Here is a 27,604-nt window from a genome sequence, read left to right as displayed (position 1 = left end):
CTCCCATTTCTATTTGAAAGGTGTTTGTGGGCAGCATTCCCTCCAAGCAGCAGCTCTACCAGGCAGGGACTTGTCATCTTAAGAGGCCAGCGAGGAAGGACTCTGCTCAGCTGGTAAGTGGTGGAACATGTCAGGAGCTGGCATTCGGACTCCTCCCACCTGCACCCAGAGTAATGACTCTTCCCACGGGGACAGGAGCTCCTCCCCCCATAAGCAAATGACCCACTTTGGGCAAAAGGGAAATTACTCCTGAACCGATGATCCCTTCTAGATTTGGCTCATGCTTTGGCACATGGAGTATTTATAGAGCTTGGATCTCGATCAGAGAAGAATCTTGTGAAAATGGCTTGATTCTCAGCTCTCCCTGCGCTTCCTTTAATGAAACCACAAAAGCCTGGTGAAACTAGATGGCAACCATGCCCAGCTAAACCACGGGGACTCCCATCCCTCTCCCTTCTTCCAAATCACCACCATGAATGAAGAGCAGGCCCAGGTCAGCACCTGATATGACTGACTACTGGATTCGCACCAAAAGATAGAAAGCATTCCACTAAGGGGCCATGGGCACACAATTCACAGGAGTGTGCAGGGGAATCCAAGCCAGAGCCAAGTAAAGATGCCGAGGAAGGCCTGGCAGACAGGGTCAGAGGTGATGGAGAACAATATGCTAACGACAGAACTCCCGGGACACTCTGGCCTCCGTTGCTCTTACTCATTCGATAAAATATTGAGCATCCTTCTCATGCTGATCACAGAAATCAGGCACTACCCTGAAGGAGCTACAGGCTGGAGCTAGTGGTGGAGGGGGATGGCAGGTGAATTCCCAGTGTTGGGGTCCCATCCATTTGGGACGGGAGGAGGCCCTAAGGGGGAGATAGCTTCCAGAATGGGAGTGGAGGTGTGATAGCCATTTCTGTGGAGGTGCTGAAAGATCTGAGTCTTGAATGACCAGGAGGCTCACAAAGGGTCCGCGCAGGAAGGGCGTTCCCGCCATATGCCTGACCCACAAAATGCATGGAAGTTGTAGAAACCAACATAAGGCAGTTGCCAGCAGAGGGGTGTGGGAGATAAAACACACACCTGAATTCTTCAAAAGCAGCTTTCCAAATCCACCCACTAGTGGTGAGTGATGACCCCGTGAATGTTTGCCCAATGCAACCAGCCGCCTTCAGAGCAGCGGACGCCAAAATACCTGGGGAGCTGGAGTCTGGTCCAGGCTAAGACACTCAGCAGAGGTCATTGTGAAACCCCAGATCTGCCAGTTTGACCCTAGAGGTGCCTGGAGAGCTTCCTTCTCTCTTTCTCAGTTTTCACACCTTGAGAATGGGATTAATAATTCCTGCTCCAAACAGTTGTTCTAAGCATATAAAATAATGTCTTTGAAACACATGGTACAGGGACAGCAAAAGTTCCCTAAATGGAAGTTTCTTGCTGTGGCTATTCCTGGGGATGTGCTGGCCTGGGATGCTCTGGAGCCACGCAGATAATGATGTCCATCATGCCCTTGCAGCCTGACTTTGAGCTAAGGGCAGAGCCTGCTGGGTGGCAGTGGAGTTATCAAAAGTGGGTGCCATTTGTCATTGCTGCCGGACACAAAGTTAAATTTCAGTCCTCAAAGACCCCCGAGGCTGAGCTCACCCCATCAAGAGGCATATCTCTGTTTCGCTGCCTGGGGGAGCCGGACACCATCTTTTTTCTTCTCTGGTCCCTTGTACTCACAGTCCCCTATGGTGGAAAGATGAGCCCTTCATTCATTATTACTTGGAGCCAAAAAAGAGTCACAGAGGTAAGTCTGTCAGAGGGGGAAAAAAACGATGTCACATTCCAAAGACAAATAGAAATGTTGCTGGCATGTTTGCAGTGTGGATTGACTGCGCCACCTCCCTGCTGTGTGCAGGGTGATTGAAAGCTGGTAGTTCTTGTTCTTGTTCTGTCTCCGTGGTGTATGTCCTCTCTGCCCATCCATTTTAGTGGGTTTTCTGAGGCCAGAAAATGATCTTTTGGCGGGGAATGGGGATGTAGCTCAGTGGTAGACTGCACGCTTGGCATTTACAAGACCTTGGGTCCCATCTCCAGCATGAAAGAAAAGCAAGAAGAAATGAACTTTATTAAAGGGCTCACAATTCATGCCCACGTCATCACCCCATAGACCCTGCCGTGAACTCAGAATCATTTCTGAACATCAAAGGAAACCCCTAAGTTCCCAACCAACTGGGACAGTTGGCCAGCCTCACCCTGGTTCAGAGCAGAATTGATGAATCCCAGCTCCCCTGAGCTATGTGACTTTGGCAAGTTGCTTAGGCTCTCTCAGCCTCCCACTTCTCATCCGTAAAATGGTGATGTAAATACTTATCATGCTGTTGGACATGCTTGTCACATAGTACTCGCTCAATAAATAAATGACAGCTGTTTGCCAATTTTAGTTTCACTATTCTCTCTCTTTCTGATGGCAGCCCTGTCTTGTCGGCAAAGATCTTCAGCATGAGAAGCCCATGCGGATTCTAACTCCCAAGGCTTTGTGGATGCCAGTCCCCCAGAAAGAAGCACCAGTCTTCTATTTAATGTCTCCATCGGATGGCCGCAGCCTTCCTCCAAACACCTGGGGAGGAGATGTCGTCCCTCAGGAAGTCTTCTTAGATTGACTCGTTCTGCTTGCAGTCATGTTCTTGTTCAGGCTTCCAGCAGGAAAGAGGCCGCTCAGAGGGGATTCCAAAGAGTACTTCATAAAGGGACCATGTGGGCAAAGCTAAAAAGAAAAACACCCTGGGTCAGAGAGACCCCAGAGATCAGCAATGGCAGGAAGCCTTGTGCATCCCTTGGCCTGAGGGGAATGACGTTCTCAGTGCCTGGTGAGACCTGGAGCCAGGTGGGAATTGACCAAGCCCACACAGAAGCTAGAGGGCAAGAGAGCCACGTCAGCTCCCCCTTTCCCCTGGGTACAGGGATGGCCTTCTAGCCCAGAGTCACCATCAGGCTCTGTGAATAGGATAATTGGAGACAAGCTGGCTGTTTGAGAAACATACATTTGAGGATCTGCTGTGGTTGTTACAGTACAGCACCCCCAATATGGTCACATGTCCCGTAGCAAGTCTTTTTTTTTTTTTTTTTTGGTACAGGGAATTGAAATCAGGGGCACTCAACCACTGAGCCACATCCCCAACACTATTCATATTTTATTTACAGACAGGGTCTCACTGAATGGCTTAGGGCCTCACTTTTGCTGAGGCTGCCTTTGAACTGACGTTCCTCCTTCCTCAGCCTCCCGAGCCACTGGGATGATAGGCATGTGCCACTGTACCCGGCCCCCCCACGAGTCTTAACCCATGGTTTCTCTCCTCTGGATTTCCCTCTAGATGACAAGGAGAAGTGTACTCTTTCTTGAGCCCCTGCTGAGGGCCAGGCACAGTGCAAGCACCCTGTCTCTCCAGCCTCATTGGGTCCTCACAATGATCCCATAAAGTCCCATAGTCCCCATTTTGATGATGAAGAAACTGAGGCTGTGAGAAGACGCGTGTCTTGCTCAAGATTACTCACCTGGGATCTGTCTGATTCTAGCTCTGACTGTGAAGCCAGCGATTTGATGTCACAAGACAAAGCATTGCTGGCTTCGCTTTATTACCTGATCTGTCAGCACAGAAGTCATTGATAAGTCACTGATCAGATAATTGCCTTGCCCTCAGCCCTGAGCCCAACAGCAAAGCACAAAGCACGCAGACATTCTGTACGGCTATTGTCCTGTTTATTATCACCTCCTCGAATCCCATGGCATGGACCAAACTGCACAATTCGTGTCCTTCACCTGGACCTTGCCTTCCATGCACCGGATGCTAGAATGAAGCCAAGATAACCTTTTGGCTGCAGAGTGAGGGCTCAGGGGTCAAGCCTGCACAGGGGAGAGTGAAGGGGGACAGGGAAAGCCTGAATTTTCAGGCTCAGAAATGAGAGGAAGTTTCTGCCCCCACACTTTGATTGACAGGGTCAGGAAGTCCCACATAAAGAGATTAAAAGGTGGGTGGAAAAGTCAAAAAATAAGACAACCATCCACTACCAGGTAATTGCATACCCTTTAAAAATAAGCAAGATTCTCTCGTCTGGGGAAGCTTTGGGGTGTGGTTCTGTGTGAAGGAGGGGGACTCTGAGGGTTCCCTCCAGCTTTAAATCTGTGCATTCTGTCAGGGAACATGCCCACCTGTAGACCTAGGGGCAGGGCAGAGAAACAAGGACTGGCCATTTTCAACATGAACGTGGTCTGCGTCTGAAGGTCATATGGTATTGACCATCTTCCTGCCTATGAATGCAACTACTCCAGTTTTGAAAGCCACTCATTTTCTGGCTCCCTCCTGAAGCCCTCATCTGCCTCACCATGCTTCCTTCTGTCTACCCTACATCTCTCATGCTGCAGTCCAGGACGCCCCTTTCCTCTCTTCTCAGCCTCATAGACATGGAAAACAGCTGATCCCTGATCCTCTAGAGAATAACTTTTCAGAGACTTGTTTTAGTAGAAACACCAGGATCCTGAAGAATTTCCCCCTTTGTTTGAAAATGAATGACTTCCTCTTCTTAGGGCTGCCGGGAAAGGCTTCCACCTGAGTTTGTGGTGACTTCAAAGACTACACATTTCTGCTCCAGAGGCCCGAGGATGGCTGGGGCCTCTTCCCGCTGCTTCTGCCCAGGACTCTGCAGCCTCTGACCCACCCCTCAGCGCCTGGGGAAGGGCCCAGCGCACATGGGCTGATGGGCCTGCATCTGGGAGTGGGTGTGTGTATCCAAAACACACTCTGCACATTGTAAAGAATCCTCCTTGAAAAGCCTAAAGCCAAGGACTTGCATCCCCAGTTTCAGTTTGTAATAAATATTTATGACCAAGTTACAACAAGTCCTGAAAAAGCAGCTTCTAATAGAAATACAAACACTTACCACTGTGTTAATTACAGGCCTCTGCCGGCCCTTTCCAAACTGGGTGCTCTGTTCACTTGTAAGCACTTTGCAGTGATTCTTTCCTTCTTTTTCAGAAAGAGGATGCCTACAAACAGCTGTTTCCTATATGCAGCTGGATTCTGCAAGACAACTGTTTCCCCTTTGAGCCTTTGAGTTCTTTGGGGACTGATAGGACTGCAGGTGTCAGGTAGGAATGGGACAGTTCAGAAGAACCGAGAACCCTGGGGGCGAGGAAGAATGGGGAGGCAGGAGCCAAGGAGGGTGTTGTTTGGTCAGAAGGTGGGAAGGTCCCCGCAGGCTGGGCTGTGCCATGCAAGATCCATTCTTCACCTGGCTGCAGGTTGGCCTCATGGTTTCCATCTTGGACTCCACAGCAGGTTCCCCGGAGGTGATGCCTGCCGGCAAAATGGCAGAGTGTTTTAATCGCCATGTTCCCAGTAACATAAAATCTCACAAACAACCTCCATCAATCACACCATGACAGCTACCGGGCTTGTCCAACACTAAACATAAGTGGGCTCTTCTTTTAAGTCCAGCCTTGGGTCGCAAGAGGCACCATCACCCCTCTGCAAACATCTGTAGTTCATCTTATCGTTTGAAGAAATATATGAGTTTCACTGTCTTTTTTTTTTTTAAGCCTTTTGCAGCTTCTGCTCCTTGATTTGTTTGAAGGCCATCTGCTAGGTATAAAACTGGGGGTGGGGGGCAAGCTGTGGATCGAGAACACTTGGGAGATGTACAGGCCGGGAGAAAATGCAAGTATTAGGAACGCTTTTGTGGGCTTGGGGCTGGGGGTAGGCCACTTATTTTCCATCCTCAGCCCACATCCCCCCCTCCTTCCATGAACTTGGGATGCCACCTGAAGTCTGTTCTGCGTTTGTCCTATGCCAGTGGCTTCACCAATATAATCATCCTGCCCCACAGGGGAAAGGAGATTCCCTGCAGGAGTGAATCAGATCTTTCACACCCTGGAAATCCACTTTGGAGGTGACCTGTGAAGCACCCCTAGAGATGCCCCCAGGGACTGAGGGATAAAAGGTGGCACCCGGGGGCCTGGGGGAATGTTCATCACAAGAAGGGAAAGAAGACCCCGTGGAGGGAGTGTCTGTCATGCCATAAAGTCACCACAGGGTGGTACAAATTGTGCAGCGGCACATTGTCACTCTGGTGCGTTTTTCCTGAGAAGCACAGGGCCAAGAACCCAGCAGGGACAGCTCGGGGCTCCCTGCTCCACGTGCCCAAGCAGAGGTGTCTGAGCCAAGGCCGGCTGCCTGGAGGCACCAGATGTTTAAGCAGTTGACCCCTGAAATAATCACCACCTCCTTCCATCTCTGACCATGCCTGGCCCGGGTTCCTCAGCCCTAACGTGGGCCAGGCCGCCCACATTTCTCACATTCCAGGGAGCACCACTCTGCTGGTCGGGATGTGAATTTAAGGGTTGTGTTGGAGGACCAAAGCGCCATTAAAGCAAAGCTGGACGGGTGATGGTAACAGAGATTCTATTTCAACACCAGCTTTCTCTCCACCCTGGAAGTTTCAGTCCTCTTTAAGTCCCAAAGGTTCCAACAGCCAGTTTTATTTTCCCATTGACCCCACAAGATCTAAAATGCTTTAGTAAAACTGATTACAAGCCCTAGTTGTTATCATCTGCAGTATGCACTTTATTGCTATAATCGATAGAAAAGCGAAGCTGGGTGCAGTGGCACACACTGGTAATCCCAGCGGCTCGGGAGGCTGAGGCAGGAGGATCGCGAGTTCAAAGCCAGCCTCAGCAAAAGTGAGGCACTCAGCAACTCAGTGAGACCCTGTCTCTAAATAAGATATAAAAAAGGGGCTGGGGATGGGGCTCAGTGGTTGAGTGCCCCTGGTTTCAATCCCTGTACATAATAATAATAATAATAATAATAATAATAATAATAGAAAGAAAAGCTGTGTGATGTTCTGATTTGGGCTTTGGTGGGGTCTTTCCTTCTTTTATTTCTCCCTCTGTGCTCCTGCATGCAGCCACATAAAAATTTCAAGCGCTGTATCAAGCCACCAGTTATTAAAGCACTTTGAACCTTTGCTCCTAAAATAACAAATGAAAACATCTCCAGTTTTTGTGGGTTTCTTGTTTTGTGGGACTGGGGACTGAACCCAGGGCCTCATGCATGCTAAACGCAGACTCTACCACTCACAGTCCCCAAGGCCTGTTTTGCTTTCTAGTGGAAGACTGATTGCTCAGGGGTTCCACCTGTGTAGGGTACCCCAGCTGGGTCTGACTTGGCCACATGGCTTCGCCTACCACAGGAACACCATGTGGGACCACACTGTTCCCCTTCATGTAGCAAATAGCTGTTACTGTCCTCTCCCACCTGTCCCCACTTTCCCTCCCAACAAAACTGGTAGAAAACCCAAAACAAGTCAACATGGAGATTCCTTTGGGCAACATCACAAATTCACCCAACTATGTCAAATCAATTGATTTATGGGATAACGAAATTTTTACCCCAAAGGGAAGCAAAAAAAAAGAGAGAAACAAATCCTCCTGTCAATCACACCCTAGAAGCTGAGAAAATAAATTTGCTGAAGTTTGTTAGCCACATGGTGGAGAGATGCAGAAAAGTTGCTTGAAGAAGTTGATTTGGCAGTAAGGGGGAGAGGTGTGGGTACTGCAGTCGGTTTTCCACACAGAGCATCATTTTCTCCTGAAGCTGCCTGTGAAATGCTTGTGTTGTTCTGCAATAGTGATGGTGATTTGTTGGTGCACTTTTATGTACACGTGGTTGCATCTGTTGAGGTTGGCCGCACTACCGTTCTGACAGTTCCAGATGCTGTGAATATGAAATACTTCCTGCTGGGTAAACTGCTCAACTGAGAGCCCTGGAAGGTGCTCGGAATACAAGTTTTTTGTTTTGGTTTTGGTTTTGGTACTAGGGATGGAACTCGATGTCTTAACCACTGAGCCACATCCCCAGTCCCTATTTATTTGTTTGTTTGTTTTTGAAACAGTATCTCATTAAGTTGTTTAGGGTGTCTCTAAGTTGCTGAGGCTGGCTTTGAACTTGGGATCCTCCTGCCTCGGCCTTCTGAGTCACTGGGATTACAAGAGTGCATCCCTGAGCCTTGGCTCTGAATACAGTATCTGTCTTAAAATAGTTTCAACATTTCACCATCCACGTATAAGCCTTGTCAGGTGGCTTTTGGAACTCTCAAATTGTTTCAAGTTCATTTTGCTATCAAGGTACTGTAACAATTGGCATCTCAAACCTCTGTCCCTTTTTAAATTTTTTTTCTTCCACCCATTAACCTGCTTTCTAACATGTTGCTATCTTTCTACATGGAGCATGAAACAGAAGGTCCTGGAGGTCTGGCCTGGAGCAGGGAGGAGGGAGAACTTGCTGGATCTCCCTGGCCTGGGTTGGCTTGCGATTCATGGGTGAAGAGGCCATGCAGAGCCCAGGACCAGATTCTGCTCCCCCACCCCAGACCTCATAATTCACCACAGTGTCGGCCTCTTGAAATAGGACTGCAACTGGACCCTTACCAGGACTTTAGAGGGGTATCTGAGCTTGAGTTTCTTTGGGTGAAAACCCATGCCTGAGACCACCCTTTAGAAGGCCATTCTTGCCCCTCCTGGTGCAGACTAATGTTATTCTTGGGTCATTTAACTTCACTCTCAGGGAAGAGTCGAGAACAGTGTGAAGTTGTAAATCATTTCCCTTTGCAATGGATTTGAGCCAGAACCGATTGGCCTGAGCATTCCTGTCTTGCTGGACCATGGTAAAGAGATTATGGTATGTAAAATTCAGCTAAACATAGCTTGTTTCGATTTCCTACTTCCCTGGTTGTCTGTCTCGCTAAGAAAGGTTAAGACCTAGGAGGGGAAATGGCAGCCACGCTGAGGAGTCGCCCTCACCCCAGGGCGACTCTTGGTCCTCAGAGGTCATCTGTATAAGGCACTGTGAGAGGCTTGCACCCAGAGAACTCAGCCCCACCAGAGAGAGATTCATAAACCAGGTCTTTGGGTGGTTTTAATTGTCCCTTCTCACAAAGCAACAAAAAAAGACAGCACCGGACAACCAAAGCCTGCTATGGTTTGATCTGAGCTTCTAAATCCCTGTTCACATGTTTGCCATTTCACAAAGTGGAAACTGACCTTCCCTTTTCCCTGATGTTGTTAGCTGAGTCCCCAGACTGCAGTGACATCATCTTAGCAGATCTAGTTGCCTTCAGGAAGTTTAGTTCCTCACACTTCAAACTCTTCAGATTTCCTCTTTTCCAAGTTGCCAAGTTAAAAAAAAAAAAATCTTTCCTCATGTCTTCCTGATCACTTGACCTTGTATGTCTCCCAGCCCAGGCCACTGGGAGAGGACACTCTGGAGTATAGAACAGCAGCATCTTCTGACTGTGCCACTGTCTTCAAATCATTGGGAGCCCTTTTGTTTTCTGAAATATAAATTTGCAGCCTGCAGATTAGAGTTGCAGATGGTGCCTGGGTTACAGAAGCAGGTCTGCAGGTGAGAATGCCCAGGGTGCAAGGCAGAAGGGTGCAGGCCCCACCCCCTGTGTGCCCAGAGAGGAGGGGGCTGCCAATGTGGTCAGACAGATGTGAGCAAAGACATCTGCAAATTAACAGACCCCAGCCTCTGGGGCCCTGTCATGCATTCGTCTTGCTGAATAAGGTAGAACCAGAAAGTCATTTTGATTAGCGTTCGTCCAAGCTATTTATCATAGGAAATTACACAACTGCATTTGAGGCTGGAATTTTGACCCAGCTATTCCTGGTCACATCGTTGTGATTTCACAGCAGTGAGCGACGTGACAAGAGGTAGAGTCATTTTTGCTGGACTTCTGCACCATGGTCGTCAATGTGAAGGGGACACTGTGAGAAGATATTTTAAAATGACAAGCTCAAGAAAACAGACCACCGTAAGGGATCATGCAGCAAATATCCACCTCTCACAAATACACTGGCAAATCCTAAATACGAGAGAGCTTTCCTTGCCGGGCACAGCGGCACACACCAGTAATCCCAGGGGCTCAGGAGGCTGAGGCAGGAGGATAGGGAGTTCAAAGCCAGCCTCAGCAACTTAGCGAGGCTCTAAGCAACTCAGTGAGACCCTGTCTCTAAATAAAATCTTAAAAATGGCTGGAGAAGTGGCTCAGTGATAAAGTGCTCCTGGGTTCCATCCCTGGTACCCCCTTGAAAAAAAAAGCTTTCCTCTCGGAAAGATAGGGAAGAAATATTTGAATTGAAAAGTTGACTAAGAGTAACGTAGACTTTATTAAAAATTATTTTTCATGAAAAGAAAAAACCCTGGATTAAGATGATGATTCTTAATGTGACATTTTATAAAAACTTAAGAAATCTGGGCATGAACATTTTCATATGTGTTTATGTATTTGGGCTTTTTTTTTTTTTTGTAATTTGTTTTCTTCCCCGATTTTGCTAACAGGGGTATACCTTTTCCCCAGTTATCTGAGGTGATAATATTTGCAGCTTTGTAAATTTTCTGGAATCTGTGGAGAGAACAGGAGATAAAAGTGCTGTTTCAGGAAATGCAATTTTCGAAGAGGAGACGTCAGACACACCGGCTACCGTGCTGCCTACCTGGCCAACTTTGTTAGAAAAGGAGTACTCAGCCTAGCACTTTCACCTGAAATTCTTAAAGATCATCCTTTCCCCTCTTTGGAGGCTGCTCTTTACCACCTCCCTCCATGCCCTGGGTGGGTCTGAAATGGATGGTGGGCAGTCAGGGCACGGCAAAAACCAGACCTGGAGGCAGAGAGGAGTCCTAAGACACATTAAAGACAGACAACCTGTGCAGCTAATATGGTCCAAAGTACCTGTAAGCCAGAAAATGTATTTTTTAGATCATTTGGGCAATTCCTATCAATTGCCTAAAGAGCTGCTTTTCTGGGTCTCCAAAAAAGAGGCTCCAAACCCAGCCTTCTGGCTACAGTGGAAAAGCTCAGTCTCCCGCTGCTGCCTGATTTCTTAATGCTTCCAAACAATTCTCCCGCTATCTAAAAATAGCTGTTTTCCACCATTTGGGTGCTGACATTTGATGTCATGCCGATACATTGATATGAACTGGATATGTTACAAACTTCTGAAGGGCAACATAACCTCCTGTATCCATAGGACCTCTGAATATCTTTATGGCCACAGCAACTTTGAAGTCTTTGGAAACTTCTGGAAGCATACAGAATCTGCTCTGTTTCTCCCCTAGATATGTGGTGCTGTAGAAAGAGAAGGAGTCTCCTGTCGTGCCTCACCCAGTCCTGGACCCTAGTGGGCACTGCAATAAAACCCTACTGGTGGAAAGTCAGGGTTTGCACATACAGAGTGGTTCCCAAGGACCGTGCCTGGGGCCCGACGTGCTCTGTTTGGTGGGAGCTGAGAGCAGCTGCTTCTCTGAACCGGGGGATTTCTCAGTCAGAGGAGGAAATCCTCTAAGTATTTACAGCCATTTAACAACTGCCTATATCCTGACACTTTTACCTCACAAATTTCTCTCCAAGCCACCCACAATCCTGACCCCTCTATGACACTGATCTTCAGCTCTGGCCTGGGGAAGTTTCCTTTGCCAAATGCAGAACTGCTTAAAAACCTGCAGTGTCTGCCGGGCACAGGGGCGCAGGCCTGTAATCACCACAGCTCGGGAGGCTGAGGCAGGAGGATCGCAAGTTCAAAGCCAGCCTCAGCAAAAGCAAGACCTAAGCAACTCAGGGAGACTCTGTTTCTATATAAAATATAAAACAGGGCTGGGGGTGTGGCTCAGTGGTTGAGTGCCCCTGAATTCAATCCCCAGTACCAAACAAAAACCAAAACAACAACAACAACAAAAAAAAAACCCTGCAGTGGCTTCCTGCTGCATCCAGAATCAAGATCAAAAACTGGAAACTTCTGGGCCCCTTATGGTAGAGTCCTTTGTCCGTCCCAGCACCTCCTTTGATCCCAACTGCACCAGCTCTTCTGCCTCTGCTCAGTGCCTTTCCACTTCCTGTTCCCTTTTCCGGAATATTCTCCCTTCCCACAAACCCAACTGTCATCCAGTGAACTCCTTCTGGCCCCTCTGCTCCCAGCTCCAATGCCATGTCCTCAGGGAGGCCTTCCTTGACCACTCCCTGACCAAGTCAGATTTCCACTCTCCCCTCCCATACACATCCCTCTAGCGGTCCCCGTGGGGCCCTTCAAAGGTTGCTGAATTGGTGAAGTCATTTGATCATTAAGTGTTTCTTCAGTCGTCGGCACGATCCAAGAAAGAGGAGCCATGTCCGCTTTGCTTTTTATTCCCAGTACCTAACCCAGTGCTTAAAGAAGTTGGCACACAGTAAATAAATGCTCATTTAAAATAGGTGAATGAGAGAATGACCAAAAGGCTAATAGTCAAGAGGAAGGAGGGTTACAAAAAGGATGGGAGGGAGGCAGAGAGGGAGTGGGGGAAAGAGGCGGGAATGGAGGTAGAGAGGGGAGGAAAGGATAACAGGAGGAAAAGCAGGGAGGGAAAGAGGCTGCCCACCAAGACCAGTACTAGCTCCAACGCTATGTGAACTTTCACCAATTCAAAATCCCAGAATCCCACGTGCGTCACTTCCCTTATCCTCACATGTTTTTAGATGAAGTAAGGATGCAATGCTACAAAGACCAAGAAGAAATAAGAGAAAGGCTGGTTTTTCCATGATTCCTGGTTCATTCATTCATTCCACAAACACATTCCAGGTCCTCTGCTCACGGCTGGGGGAAAGCATGGGCACAATGGACAGGGAGCTGGCACATCTCAGCCAATTCCACCTTCCACCTTGCCCATGGGACCCTGGGAAAGTCACCCATCCATTCTGAGCCTCAGGTTTCCTCTCTATAAAATGAGGAGGCTGGGTGATCCCTAATGGTCATGTCGACACTAATATTCTATTGCCCCAAACTGGAGAATAATGAGAACAGCAATGATAAATGGGATTAAGTGAGCACTTAGTGTGTGCAAGACACTGGTGTTTCTCTGTATTTCCTCTACTGAATTCTCAACTACCCTGTGTGATAGGTGCAATTATCTCTGGCTGTTTTATAAATAAAAGAAAATGAAGCAAAGGAGGTTAGTTGACTTATAATAGTCTAAAAGCGAGACAATGACAAAGTCAAAATTTAAGATACACCCCTGTGTCCAGACTTTGATGCACAGCCTCAGATTACATGATGCTTTCTCACAATGACAGAGGTGATTAGGACCTGGTGCCAAGCCTCAGGGACTTGACAGACATGATGGAGGCACATTCTTGGGTTTAAAGTAGCTGGTTGTCTCCAAGTTTCTCTGGACTTCAGGTGAACACCTGCCCTAGGTCCTCAGGATGACTCTTCCCCAGATGAATGACTGCTTAGGAGGATAGCAAGATGCTGGGTGGAATGAGATGGAACCCCAGGGGCACACTCTCTCCAGATCAGGGTTCTCTGTAGCTTATGGAAACTGTCACTGCTCCAGGAGATGACTGCCTGACCCAAACCTTCACTAGCTGCCTTCTGCCTCATTGTGAAGGCATGAACTTGGAACTCTCATGCCAAATGACTGCAAATAAGTTTTGTATGGCCTGACAACAAGATTGAAATATTTTGCACAAAATTCTAGATATGTGACTGGTGCCTGAAAAATCAAAGTATCTGCCTACAGTAAGTCTACAGGACAGCAATCCGTACAACACAGCAAGAACTACCACTTTAGATAGATATGCTCTCTCTGGCTGACCACAGACCCCACCACTCCTTACTGCCTCACATTGACCCTTGTGAGTATTTGAGTTTGGCCACCGTGGCCCTCAGAAGCAAATCCAAAGCCTGGTATTCAAAGCCCTTTACTACTTAGACTCCAACTTCTCTTCCCAGCCAATCAAAAGCCTCATCTCTCCATCCTTCTGAGAGGGCCCACCCTGCAGGATCATTTTAATTGTAACTTATCCAGAGGGTCTTCCATCTCTTCCCACACCCCCAATTCCTTGCCCTTAATTACATTTGATTTTGCATCATTGGTTTCTTTTCAAGATGTGTATGTAGCCTAACTATTTAGCTGCAATCTGCACAAAAGGATATAAACCCTGGCTTTTGCAAGTCTACACATGAAAGAACTGTAAAGAAGGACTGTATGGCCCCATGCCTTGCTGCTGCTTAAAGTGCCATCCAAGGACCAGCTATTTTGGCCATCATCTGGGAGCTTATTAGAAGGACAGCATCTCAGCCCTCCCCCCACCCACCCAGACTGCTAAATCCAAATTTGAATTTTAACAAGATCTCCTAGGTGATCTGGATCACACTAAATTTTGAGAGACCCTGGCGTAATAAAAGAATTGCAAGTCAAAGCCAAGCTCAGCTGCAAATCCAGGTATTCACCCCTAAACTCCAGCTCTTCTCCAGGTCATTCAGCTTCTCCCATGGCACAAATAGATCACATAAGGCTGAACAACAAATCCAGCAAATGGTCACTCTCTGATGAGGTCAGAATGAAGGGGCTCGAGGTCCCAGAAGTCCAGACATATATTGACCCTTCACCTGATGAAGGTCAGCCCCTACCTGTCACCATCAGGGCCTTCTGCCCCAGAGCCATCTAAATGTCCCTGCTCTACTGCAATGACAGAGACATGCATCATGACGACTACATCCACATCATCATGAAGTTCAGAAACTAGTGCAGAAAACAGCCAGAAAACAAAAGAATGGAGGGACAGGAAGATACGAAATGTCCATGTGCCCAGGGGCTTGTGGGCTTTTTTTTTTTTTTTTTTTTTTTTTGGCATTGGGGATTGAACCCAGGGGCACTTAACCAGATAGCTGCATCCCCAACCGTTTTTTTATATTTTATTTAGAAACAGGGTCTCTCTGAGTTGCTTAGGGCCTTGTTAAATTGCTGAGGCTAGCTTTGAAATCCTGATTCTCCTGTCTCAGCCTCCCAAACCGCTGGGATTACAGGTGTGAGCCACTGCATACTCGACTTGTGTTTTGAAGTGAAGGACACTTTCTAAGGAGAGGAGCAGCTCAAAGGAGCAATAAGAACCTTACAGGGGAAATGAGAATATGATTCTACACTAAGCATTTTGTACATTTTAATTCTCCCGCCCCCTCATAGCAATCCTACAAGGTAGAGTGGTAGGTAGCCTCAAAGGTGGATGGTGTCACCTTCCTGCCTGTGTTCAGGCTCTTGTGTAATCCCCTCCCCTTCAGGCAGGTTGCATCTGGTGACTGGCTTCTAGCAAGTAATAGCTCAAGTGATAGAATGTCACTTCTGAAATTAGATAGCAAAACAATGACTTTCACCTCTGTTTCTCTGTCTGTCTGCATCTCTCTGCCTGGACTCACTCTGGGAGGGAGCAAGTTGCTGGTTTATATGGCCCTATAGACCCATGTGGCAAGGCTTGGTGTCTCTGGACAACTAACATCAAGAACCTGAAGCCACCAACTGTGTCAGGAGTAAGCTTGGGAGCTGATCCTTCCGAAGTCCAGCCATAGGATGATTGCAGTACTGAGGGGCACCCCAACTGCCTCCTTCTGAGAGAATCATCAGAGGCACCCATGAACCAAACCCATATTCCTAACCCAGAGAAACTGTGACATTGGGAATGTTTGGGGTATTTTTTCCCATGAAACACAATACTTTATACAGATTCATACTACTATTACCTCCATCTTATAGATGATGAAACGGAAACACAGAGAGGTAAATTAACCTGTCTCAGGATACAGGGCAGGTAAGTGGCAGAGCTGAGATTTGAACGAACAGCTGCAGTCTGGCATATTTGAGAAGCATCAAGGATCTTATTCAAATAACCGTTTGTACATCTGCTTCCCTTATCAGACTGCACTTCCCTTTTCAGGCCGGTGTGGGGGGCACCTGTGTAGCACCCACCCTTGGAAAGTGCCCAGGGAATGTTGGCGGAGCAGCCACGAGGGCGAAAGTGAGCTGAGCAGCCGGTCCTTCCACTGCAGCCCTCCTTGCACCAGAGAAGGAAAAACAGCAGGGACGAGGAGAAATGTCCCCCAAGTCCCTGTCATCCCCAAGTCCCCTGCATGGAGCCAGAACTCAGCTTTTCTAAGACATATACCACACCAAGACAAGCATGTTAGACGTGGCCCTACTTAATTTCCTTGATACGATCTCCTAATCTTTTTCAGGTGCATCTCACATTCGGAATCTGTATTTGGCTTCAAAACAGCAAGTTGTCTCTTGTACTGAAAAAATATGTGACTTGTATCTGTTTATCTTGAGTAATCTCTGAAAGATATGTTTATAACTTTATGGGAATGTCCTACAAGCCCGTTAAAAAAACATCTGCTATTGTTGGGTGTACGCTTTCGGAGATGGGTCTTTTGGGATTTTGCTCCCCCAACCTCTTTATTTTCTTGTGCTGAGTGAGTACTTGCAAAACTCCCAGTGCAGCGCCTTTGAGGAAGAGGGCGTGGTCAGAGAGGGGCGGGACCCTGGGGGCGGGGCCGGGCCAGGAAGGGAAGGCGGGGCTGACAGCTATCCCTGGGCGGAGTTTCCCCGGCCAGGATCCGAGGGAGCAGGTTCTGGACCCCACCGAGCACATCAGCTTATAAGAGCTTGTCATTAGCTCCAGGCTGAATTCTTGCTCTGCCACTAATGCCATGGGACTTGGTCTCTGAGTCTCAGTTTACTGATCTGCAGCATGAAAGCCCTAGTAAACACCTACAGAACGCAAAACGAGGTTTGCCTTGAGTGCTTTCTCTAAAAGCAGCGCCTTTTCAGGTTGAACTGGCAACGACTAAGCCTTAAAGCTGTTAAAGGGAGTGAATGAGCTCCAACCTGTGTGCAGTCTGAGCTGGCTTTCCCCACGCGAGGCGTGTTCTCCCTTCCTGGAACTTGAGCTCAGTCTGGAAGCCTCTGAAGGAGATCGACAGGGTCCTTACTCTGGAGTGCAAGATGAGGAAACTGGACCAGCACGGAGTTGCTGAATCTAGGCTTTAGAGTCTTGTAATCCCAAGAGCAACTGCACATAATTTGTGTGTGTGTGTGTGTGTGTGTGTGTGTGTTGCGGGGGATGTGTGCCGCAGTCCGGCTGCAGCAGAATAATCAGGGGGTGACGAATAACTTGTGTACGTTGATACAGCAGGAGTAGGAGCCGTTTATTGCAGGACAGGAGCAGTATTTATACATTCCACACAGCTTATCTAATTAGCATAAACTAGATACAGCAGTCAACCAATCAGGAATCTCCACACTTAATGGCTCACTTTTGTTACTTCTCAAACCACTCCCTCTGGCATTTTGCCAGGCACCATCCAGACTTGTTTACAAACTTTAACATTCCCCTGGCAAAATGCCAGGTGTTATTTTGACTTGTTTACAGACTCTAACAGATGTGTTTGTTTGTTTGTTTACGAATGAAATGGTTTTAAGTAGTTTTGTGTTTACAGAAAAAAACCTGAGGAATGCAGAGTTCTGTACCTCTTCACTGCACACCCCAGTTTCTCTTATCCTCAATATTTTGCATGAGGGTGGCACATTTGTTACAATGGGTGAGCCAATGTTGATATGTTATTATTTACTAAAGTCCACAATTTATATTAAGGTTCCCCTTTTGTGTTGTACATTCTATGGATTTTGACAAATGCATAATGTCATATATCCACCCTCACAGTATCATGCAGAATGGTTTCATTGCCCTAAAGGTCTCCTATGCTCCACCTATTCATCTCTTCCTCCTCCCAATCCTTGCCAATCTGGTCTTTGTACTGTCTTAATAATTTTGCCTTTTCCAGAATTCCAAGTAGTTAGAATCATATAGTAGGTAGCTTTTGCCACGTGGCTTCTTTCACTTAGCAATGTACATTTTAAGTCCCCCCACCCCTGTCTTTTTATGCCTTGAGAGCTCATTTCTTTTAATCACTGAATAATATTCCATTGTATGGATGTACTAAAATTTGTTTATTCAGTCACCTGTTGAAGGACATCATGGCTGCTTCCAAGGTTTGACAATTACAAATAAAGATACTATACACATCCATTTATACACTTTCCTGTGGACATGAGTTTTCAACTCATTTGGGCAAAAACCAAGAAGCAAAACTACTGGATTATATAATAAGGGTATGTGTACTTTTTTAGGAAATGCTGGGCTATCTTCCAAACTAGCTGCCCCTTCAGCAGTGAGTAATTCCCATTGCTCCACCTTCTCACCAACATTTAGTGATACCAGAGTTTGGATTTCAGTTGTTTGAATAGGTGCATAATGGTATCTCATTGTTGTTTTAATTTGTAATCCCCTAATGGCATGTAATATTGACTAGCATATGCATCATTTTAAATAATGAAATTAAAAGAAATAAGAATGGAATTGCCTACCCTAAAAAGTGTGGTATTATATTAGTCAGCTTTTTTGCTGTTGTGACTAAAAAGACCCAACCAGAACAATTGTAGAACAGCGAAAGTTTATTAGAGGACTCATGGTTTCAGAGGTCTTAGTACATAGAAGGCCAGCTCCATTCCTTGGGGTTCAAGATAAGGCAGGACATCATGGCAGGAGAGTGTGGCAGAGGGAAGCAGCTCATGTGGTGATCAGAAAGCAGTGAGAGAAGTCTCCATTTGCCAGATACAAATACACACACACACACACACACACACACCTTAAGCCATGCCCCCATTTCCATCTCCTCTAGCCACACATTACCACTTCAGTTACCACCCAGTTAATCCCTATCAGGATTGGAGATCACAACTCATTTCTCCTCTGAACCTTCTTGCATTGTCTCACAATGCTCACATTGAATGTGGAGAACAGCTCACATTCAAAGTATACAATCACTGTCACATTTAGTACACAAATTTCACTGAAAATTACAACAAATGTAAGGCTCAGACCTCCTAGCCAGGAAACCTGGGCTTCTCTTAAGAAACAACTTGATTATTTTCATAATCAAACACTTGCTTTTGATTGGCCAGATTACACACTTGTAATCCTAGTGGCTTAGGAGGCTGAGGCAGGAGGATCTCGAGTTCAAAGCCAGCCTCAGCAAAGATGAGATGCTAAGCAACTCAGTGAGACCCTGTCTCTAAATAAAATACAAAAAATTAGGGCTGGGGATGTGGCTCAGTGGTGAGTGTCCCGGAGTTCACTCCCCAGTGCAAAAAAAAAAAAAAAAAAAAAAAAACCTGCTTTGGTTACCAGGAAGCTCAAGGTGATCTCCAAAAACGACACAGGATGTATTTATTTCTGCATACCAACTTTACCCTTTATAATCCTGCCTTTATTTTCCCTCCATTCTTATTTTTTCATTTATTGGCATCTGAGGGAGAGGGAAGAGACTGGATTGATAAACACACACACACTGCTGTTGGGTTAGATCATATGTTGAACTATAAACTAGAACTATAAACTCCCTTCCTGAACCCAACCAAGGAGAGGAAGCTAATACTTCCAGAATCATCCCAGAAATTGTGGGAACTCCATGGGGAAGAAAACAGTTGGGTCCTAATCCAAGGAAAGAAAGATTGCTTCTGGTGGCACAAATCCCTGGGGCCACTAGTGGGTGACGGAAAATGAGATGATCATAAATGAAATGAAATAAATAAGTGAAATTAAAGAAAATATGTATCGGATTTATGTTGGCCGTGGCTTGCTATGAATTTCTCAGCCTAATTTTGTGTACCTGAGCACCAATTACCAAAGATGAAGACATACTCTAAAAAGATAAAATTGTGCTACACTATAAAGCATTTTATGAACATCAATTGTTACTATTACATAACAATTATGTTAGTAACTATTATGTTACCATGATATAACTTGGTCCTTTTTTGAAGCTTTGTAAGATAAACAGAATAAGTATCATTAGTCCCATTTTACTGAAGAGGCTATTTAAATAGACCCGCCCCACCCAGGATCCAGGAGAACAGAGGATGAACGAGCTTTTTCCAGGAAAGAGCAAGACAGAAGCCTCTGCAAGTCACCTCATAGTGGGGGTCAGCTGCTAGGGACCAAAAGTGAGTTGCCATAAGAAATGAAGGTTTTTATAACATGGCTTTGAGGCTTTCTCTGCAATAATTGCTTATATTAATTGGTGTTTTGAGTTGACCTGTGTTCCCCAAAAACAAATATGTTAGAGTTTTAACTCCCAGTACCTCAGAATATAACCTTATTTCAAAATAAGGTCATTGCAGATGTAATTAGTTAAATCCAGATGAGGTCATCTGGAGTAAGACTGGTCTATAATCCAGTATGACCGGTGTCCTTATAAAACAGGAGAAATTTGGATACAGGGTTGTACACAGAGAGAACACCATGTGATAATGAAGGCGATGTAGCTACAAGCCAAGGAACACCCAAGATTGCCAGAAAACCACTAAGTGACAGGGATGGGACACACTATCCCTCACAGCCCTTAGAAGGAACCAACTCTATCAACACCTCGATTTCAGTCTTGAAGCTTCAGAACTGTGAAAGAACCATTTCCTGATGTTTTAGATCACCCAGTCTGTCACACTTTGTTACTGCAGCCCAAGGAAGATAACAGCTGTAACCAGCATCCAACCCGAGGAGCATAATGAATGGCTCAAACACAACAGAAGGTGACAGTAACAGTCCTTGGACGTTCCACAAGGGACCCTCCATTTCACATAGTCACTCAGGGAACCAGGCTTTGGCCCCCTCTGATAAGAAGTCTCCAAAGGTTGTCCTGGCTTTCCCATACCACGGGAATAGAAAAAGAGCATGAGGGCGAACGGGGCACACAGAAATGGCCAGGTCACTTCTGGGCGACAGTCACTGAAGAAATCTTCATCATATGGCTTAGTCATGCTCAGTGGGGGAACAGAAAATAGGGTGTCACTGGAGGGCAGATAATGGCTCATCCACAACAGTAGCAGCTTGTATTTGGAAAGGAGGCGATGGGCTTATTTCCAAGAAGGTCAACTCTTCAGCCAGACTTGAGGGTAATGAAATTCAGAAGAGAAAGAGAAAATTAGGTCAAATCACTGATCTTAAGAATATGGCAACCTGTCATAGGGCTTAGCCCTCAGGAAACTCGTGGGGGATGCCTAGTGATCTCATCCAAATGGTCTAAGGAAATTTGAACCCAGGTGTCTCCTTGGCTCTGCTGCAGGTGTAATGGATTTCCCATCTCTCCTAAGAATAACCTCCCACGTTATTTCCCCTGAGATCCCCTAAGATTCATAGGTTGAAGTCCTAACCCTTACTGTGATGATATCAAGAGCTGAAACCTTTGAGAGTAGGGGCCTGGTGAAAAGGAGTCTCGCCTTTATAAGAGAGACACAAGAAAGCTCATTTCTCCCTAGCCCACAGGAGGACACAAGGAAAAGCCATCTGCAAACCAGGAAAAGGACCCTCATTAGCTACCAGATCTTCCAAGGCCTTGATCTTGGACTTCCCAGCCTCTAGAACCATGAGAAAAAAGAAAAAAAATATGTTATTGAAGCTGGCCCCGCTAGGGTGTTCTCTTATAGCAGCCAGCACTTCTCTCTGAGCAAGTTTCCTCCTCTGCCAATCAGAGGTGACAATAACCAACTTGTCATCGTGCAAAATAAACGAGACAAAGTCTGACTCAATGATTGTTCATGACCTTCCTTTCTCACCAATCCTCAACTTTGGGATCAATACAGTAGATCCCACTCACACCTTCTTATAAGAAGTTTCATCTAAGCGTAGACGTTAGAATCTGCAGTGACAAGTCTGAGTACTGTGCACACTTCCACGTGACGAAAACGTGTGTCATTTATGCAGGATTTTGCTCATACCCTGCTCCTCTCTTTTCCACCCACCAAAAGCCTCCCATTCCCCAAGGCCAAATCACAGGCAGCTCTACTGTCAAGCCTGCTTAAATCTTCAAATACAATTTGATGTTCTGGACCTGAAGGTAACTTTCTGAGGAGAGGGCTCTTGTCTTTCTCATTCACTGCTGTATCCCCAGCACTTGAGAAAACATCCAGCACATTGAGAATAATAGGTGCTCAATATCTGCTAAGTGAACTGATTAAAATTTCCACTCTCTGATATCTACTCCTACCATTCATTCATTCTCTCATTCCATCAACAAACCCCATGTTCCTATGTGCAGGGCATTATGGGAAATATGCAAATGACCACAGGCACAGACCTGTCCTCTAGAAGTTAACAGTATCTATATGTATATCTATATGGTGCATCAGACATGCACCATATAGATATACATATAGATACGTGCGCTCATAAGTGCCATTAGAAATACTAATGTTGCACAGGGTTTTTCAAAGTTTGCTTTGGGCCACGTTAATGGGATGAATGGAGCATTATCAAATCTAGGACCTTGATTTTAACACATCTACTGTTTTACATTTGTTATTTATTTTCATGCCTACTCCTTATTGGTCTGAAGCTCAACAGAGATAATGTTACCCTTTCATCTTTGGGGTCCTCACACCCTCACCCCCTTCCTGTACCTGGCACAGAAAAGCAACTGGAATCCAAGATGTGTTACAATAATGTTATTGCTTGGGAGCGATGCTCTGGCAGAAGCTGTCTGTGTTGCAGGAAGTGCATGTGAACCTCTGTCCCCTGCACCTGAGTGATTGGGGAGCAGAGCCAGCTCCACACAGGCCCTCATTTTCCTGTTGTGTTAGTTTGAGGGCTTTTGCTCCTGTTCTGCTCCCAGAGCCGGAGGCTGAATCTGGAGACCTGACACTTGATTCCTTGGAGTATCATTTTTTAATTTGCAATAAAAATATAGACACTCTCACTTTTAGCTTAGCTGAAAGTACAGGCATGGATGTAATCAAGTATGTGGAGTGTTGCAAGAACAGGCATTATCCATGGCCACTTGACTGCTACTTTCTTGTTGGGGCCAAATCATTCTGCAAGACCTGGCCCATACACTTGTTAAATCACTCCTTGCCCAAAACTCACCTATGCTCGTGGCTGCTCTGAAAGCAGGGTCCATAAGTTAAAGAATGGAGCTTTATGATGGGAAGACATCTCAACCTAAGAATATCTATCAATTTTCCTGTCTCTAAAAATATTAGCCTCCAAAAACTGAGCAAGCACTATGTACAGAAAAGACAATGAACGAGGAGCCAGAGAACCTGGGTCAGGCCTAGGCTGAACTCAACTCTTTCCTCTTCCACAAAAATGCACTGAATTTTCCATGCCTCACCAATCTGTCTTTTCTTGAAATTTTTATTTTGCGGCTGACCACCTTGAAAGGATTTCCATAATGCATTGAGCACATGCTTGGTGTATGATTAGTCTCATCAAATGAACTCTTTAAGTAATTATCATTATTATCGTTAATCCACTTTGAAATATATTCATTTTAAATTATCCTCTCAAGATAACGTGCAAAAAGAACTTGCAAATATTAAAAAGTCTCCATCATTAAGAGCAGAAACTTAAATATGAACCCTTTGGCTATAGACCAAATGCTTTATACCAATGTTTTCTATTTTTGCTTTTCAATGATGAAAATGTAAAAGTATATGCATGCAAAGATGTATAAATAGGTAAAGAAAAACTGGGAGAATGCTTGCTAGCATATATTTCACACGTGGCTGTAATCTTCAAAATTAGATTCAACAAGGAAATGTGTTAAGCAGGATTCTTTTTTTAAAAAAATCAAATAATTAATTAATTTAAAAGATCCAGACTTAAGATAAATGAATAATAGGTAGAGAAAATACTCACTGAGGGAGGAAAAAGAGCAGAACACCATAGTGGGTCACAAGTATATACAAGTTACTTCTATGGGGCTGTGTTTCTTGATTTTTGTGACTTTTTTAAATGGAGGGGGTTGCATGGAAATGAAGAGGAAAGTAAGTACATGGTATTATGGTCTGAGATGAAACAGACTCACTTAGCCCGAAATGCTTTGAACTATCACAATTTAAGAATGATGTGGGAATATGGAAAGGATTTATAATAAATTTACAAGCAGAATCTAGGAAGAATGGTCAAATCCTCAAGAATAATGTTCATCCAGAGCCTGAAGTAAAGAATAAAGGGTGATGTGGCCAATTTCATCTCTGGGCATGTGGAGCAGAGAGAGAATGGTGAACAGCTGTTCTCTCACTCGACTGGGTCCTAAAAGAAAAGAAATAGACAACAAAAAGAATTTAGGTCGAATGTCAGGATTAATTTCCTGACCGTGGAGGTTGTTAAACGCTTAAGTGGTTGACCCACAGATGTTAGGGGCTCTCCTTTGTTGATACTCTTTAAAAGGGAAAATGAATGAAAAGGACACTTCTGTCTGGAACGACTTAGGTGAAGACTGCCTTGAAGCGGAGGGATGCGGCAGATGACCTTTGAACCCTCGTGCCCTCATACATGTGTCATCAGATACACATCTGTGGGTGGGAATGGTCCAAGGAATAACTACCACGCCCTGGAAGCAGCACCATGCCCCAGTGCATGCTGCTGCCTGGTGTTGTGAGTGAGGGTGGAACTGGGTCTCTCACCAATTACCATCACCACCAGATAAGCCTCTTTAGGAGCCAATTCCATGTTAACCAAGCTGGTCGTTCACTGCAAAGGTGTCCTAAAAGATGTACTATTGTTATTAAGGGTAATAATATTCAGCAACGAGGGCAGGAGCAAGCAAGAGCTCTCCAGCTAAATTCAGGTGACAGGCAGTCTCGATGGTGAGAACACATTGTGCCCATAGGCAGGAGACTCAGAGCCTAGCCTTGTCCTACCCCCATCTGCTATGTGACATCAGACAGACCTCACATCTTCCTGGCACAGTGTAACTCCTGTGAAATGTGCTGCACAAAATGACTGTTAGGAACAGATAGGACTTGAAAATAACTCCAGAGTCATTACTGCTAAAGTTGAGTTTCTCCAAAGGAAATCCTAGATTAGATGTCCAGTAACTGGACTGAGCTGGCAGTTACTGGAAGCAGCATTCAGATCTGCCTAAAAAAAATTGTTGGGGGGGGGGGGACGGTATCCTTGGTTTTTACAAATGCAATTACTCTCTGTGGATGAGTCAACTGCAGAGGACCCAGGATGAGCCAGGAGTCCTCTTCCAGTCTCCCACGCACGCATATTCTGGCCCTGTTTAGCAATCAACTGATCACTTTTCTTCTTATTTTTTTATTTATTTTTTTAATTTTTTAGTTGTGGGTGGACACAATACCTTTATTTTATTCATTGATTTTTACGTGGTGCTGAGGATCAAACCCAGTGTCTCACACATGCTAGGCAAGTGCTCTATTACTGAGCTACAAGCACAGCCCAGCTGATCACTTTTCAAAGAAAAATGAGTTCTGGATGAAATGTGAACAGAAGTCGTAATGAGGAGACATCTCATTCAATTTTCCAGTGAGCAAAAAAAAAAAAAAATGTGTCCTCATGAGGATGTGCAGCTGGGGAGGCCATGGGGTGCCTGTGTTATTCATATGCTTATGATGATCAGAGATAGAAACACCCTGCTCTGGGCCTTCTAGTGTTTAGGATCTGCAATCTGTGGAAGAAGTAGTACCATCCCTTTCTCCCACCCCCTTCCGTAAGAATACCCTGGGGCCCTTTTGACTCCCCCCCACACACACACACACACACACTTGGTGACAAAGTCAGGAAAGTGAAAGTGTATTTGCCAAGGTTAAAAAGGGTTTGAAAGACCATCAGGGGTTCAAACTATACATTAATATGGAACAAGACCCATTGGTCTGGGCCAAAGCACAAGACTGGTGAGCACCGCCAAGTGACAGCTGACAGGTGATGAGCAGTCACTGAATCCTTTTGCACTGCTTTTCCCAGAGTGATGTAGATAAAGTAGGTGGTTTGGTACACAGAGCAAAAGACTGAGAGATGGACAAATAAGCTTCTGATCCAGAATCTTCCAGGAACCCACTAAAAGGCCTCAGCCAGTTTTCTCTCATAGTTTTCTCCAACTAGGAGTAAGAAAAAATAGACTAGGTCAGGAGAAGCTGACAGAGTTCCTGTGTTGGGTCTCTTCAGTTCACTGAGTGGTTGCTTAGGCACCACTTTAGAAGGGATCCTGAAGCTGTATCTCTGCTTGCTAGCAAAAAGTTCTGTGATCCATTAGTGATGTCTGTCCTGGGTACAAATAGCAGCCAAAGAACATGTGCCGTGAATTTTCTATCCCTGTGATGAACAAGTTCACAAGTTCCCAGAGTGACATTCCAGTTGGGCAATTCTGTGAAACTAATAAAAAATAAAAATGAGTCCTACCTTCCCTCTCATCTAGACCTGCCTGAAGCTTTTTCCTAGCTTGAACTGCCCCTCATCTCCAAATTGCTTGCACTTTGATGCCTTTGTATGACCTATCCTGATTGTCCCCCATGTCCTAGCACATACCTCACTCAGTCATGACCTCACCCTGACATTTAATGTGGCGTCATGTGATGCCCACTAAAGGACTATCACAGGACTAAAGGTACCTAGTGTGTCCTAAACAGACATGAGCTCTTGAATCCAGAGCCCTGGCTTTAGCCCAGACTTGCTGTGAACCTGAAGCCTCCATCTAGTCTCAGGCTTGTTTCTAACTTCTGGGTGGCCTGAGACAATTCCCTCTGTTTCTGAACATGGGTTTCTTCCTCTGAAAGATGCAAGGACTACGATCAATATCCTTGTGTGCCGGAGATGCAGCTCCGTGGCAGAGGGCTGGAGTGGTCTGTTCCAGGTCCTGGGTTCCATCCCCAGCAACAGGAAGATAAAAAGAAAAAAAAAAATTACTGGTCTTGGAAGCCTCTGGAAGGTTATGTTTGGGATATGTCCCTAAGCCCTGAAGGTGGCGCTTGAGAAAGGCCATATCCAACTTCCACTCCCAGCCCCACTAAATCTCAGGGTCCTTATGGAACCGTGACCTAGAACCAAAGGATGATAGAGCTGAGCCTGAGCCTGCTCAGCCACTCAGTGCTCTCAGGTCACACTCAAGCACCCCAATTCCTCGCTTTTCCATGCCGTGGTGATCCCGACACTTCCCTTACTCACATATACTGCTGTGAGATCATTTCTCCTCCCCAAGCTTTTTTTTCCAGAAATGAATCACCCCTTAGATAGAGAACTCGAGAGCCAGAATAGAGCTCAACACCTTCATCTGTCAGATGAGGAAACCGAGACTTGGAGCAAAAGGACTCGCAGTCTCCCAGGGCCCTGAGCCTGCAGCCAGATTGCCAGGCACCCTGGGGTCCTTGTCATGTCCTATCCCTTCTCACTTACAGCCCTGCTCTGCCTCGCTGGCTCCTCTGTGGATAGGGGCTAATGTCCTGGCTTAGCCTCGGCCTCCCACCCACAGTGGGCAGTGAGCATTATGTAAATGATGGCAAGATGTCGTGGAAAGTGTCCAGACACTGAAGTAGGGCAGGTCTGGGTTCCCTGCCAGCCTGGCCACCACCCAGCTGGACCCAACACACCTGGCTTTCCCTTGGTGGAGCCTTCTCCAAACCCTCTTCCACAGGACAGAATCACACGCCCCCTCCCTCCCTCCCTTAACTTCTTCATGCGACCTTATTCCTCAGTGGCCCCGTGTAGACTCACCATGACTTGGCTCTCTCCCCACTAATCTGCACCTCTTGGAAAGTTTCTTGTTCATATTCACTGAGCCCTGGTCTCCAGAGATAACCAGACAAGGACACTTTTTCCAACCCCTGGTTCTTAATCCGGATTCGAAATAAACACTAAAACTAAACTGAATTACACTAAAACAAAAACCACCTTTTTTTGGGGGGGGGGG

Source organism: Marmota marmota, unplaced genomic scaffold (assembly GCF_001458135.2).
Source record: "Marmota marmota marmota unplaced genomic scaffold, marMar, whole genome shotgun sequence".
Classification (NCBI taxonomy): domain Eukaryota; kingdom Metazoa; phylum Chordata; class Mammalia; order Rodentia; family Sciuridae; genus Marmota; species Marmota marmota.
The sequence above is the reverse complement of the archived record's forward strand: the minus strand, read 5'-3'. Positions refer to the sequence as shown.